This window comes from Lissotriton vulgaris, chromosome 10, assembly GCF_964263255.1.
Source record: "Lissotriton vulgaris chromosome 10, aLisVul1.2, whole genome shotgun sequence".
Classification (NCBI taxonomy): Eukaryota; Metazoa; Chordata; class Amphibia; order Caudata; family Salamandridae; genus Lissotriton; species Lissotriton vulgaris.
The window spans coordinates 970,149,534-970,150,701 of NC_141698.1; the positions used below are offsets into that span (position 1 = coordinate 970,149,534).

At 44.4% G+C, this 1,168-nt stretch overlaps 1 pseudogene; it reads left to right on the top strand.

Annotated features, from left to right (window-relative positions):
* Positions 1-380: 380 nt before the first annotated feature.
* On the top strand, positions 381-574 carry LOC147689080 (metallothionein pseudogene; annotated as a pseudogene).
* Positions 575-1,168: the final 594 nt, after the last annotated feature.

Consider the following 1,168-nt stretch of genomic DNA (forward strand, 5'->3'; position numbering starts at 1 on the left):
CAGGCGGCACATCATTTCCGATCCATTCTGAGGAGCAGCCAGGGACCAAGCACAGGTTGATTCAAGTCAATCCGTGCCTGTCTGCTGCTTCCAACACGATTGAGATACAATGTCTTACTCTCTCCCACTTTACCTTGCCTGTTGCTCCGCCCACTTGTGCTTGGTTTATTTATTTTTACTTCTTTGTCTGTTGCTTAGACATTGCTTGTTTTTTAGGCACACCGGCTAAATTTGCAGACACTATATTCTTGCCTAATACCTACAAAACACTTTCACGTCGACACATAATTCCAAAACAAAGTAACGGCAAGGACCTTCCAGATCGCATTCGCACCACTGTTACTGGGTTTATAATCCGTGGCTGACGCCTTCTGTAAACCATGGACCCTAAAGACTGCAGCTGTGCCACTGGTGGCTCTTGTTCGTGTGCTGGGTCGTGCAAGTGTGAGAACTGCAAATGTATATCCTGCAAAAAAAGCTGCTGTTCCTGTTGCCCTGCTGGGTGCGATAAATGTGGCCAGGGGTGTGTGTGTGCAAAGGAGGATCGATGGAGAAATGCAGCCGTTGCACCTAATTTGCAGATTGGCTTGTCCAGTGGCTGCGCAGTTGCTTAACACATAATGAATTTGCACATTTTGATTTATTTTTCTTTATTGTGCAAATGAGCAATCTTAACTTTCGATAATATAACTTTGTATATAAATGTTCTTCTAATAAAGTAACTTAAAGACCTTCCAGATGTTGCCAAGTACTGGATGGATCTGGATGTAAGAATCTTTATCAACCACTGGCATGGCACAAATGCTAAATGCAGCTTAACTTGAACATACTGCAAATTAGCAGTGTCGGTTTTATGTAACATCGGTACACCCTTACAATCGTGTTTTATCACCCTGACCTCCCGCTGTCTTCGGGAAATGAAGCTCAGAAGACAGGCCCTGGGCTGATATGTTTTCAACAGGACACCGGATATTACATAGCGCCTCGTGAGTCTTCCACGCACAGCTCGAAAAGAAGACAAATCAGCTGAGCTCTCATATCGGCTATTACTGGCCCGGGATTTTAACCAGTAGCACAGAAGATAGAGGGCCTTACGCCAGCGTTGCCTTGGAATAAATGACGAGATGAGCCCTGGAAGAATTATCAATTTTAACGTTCGGTACTATCT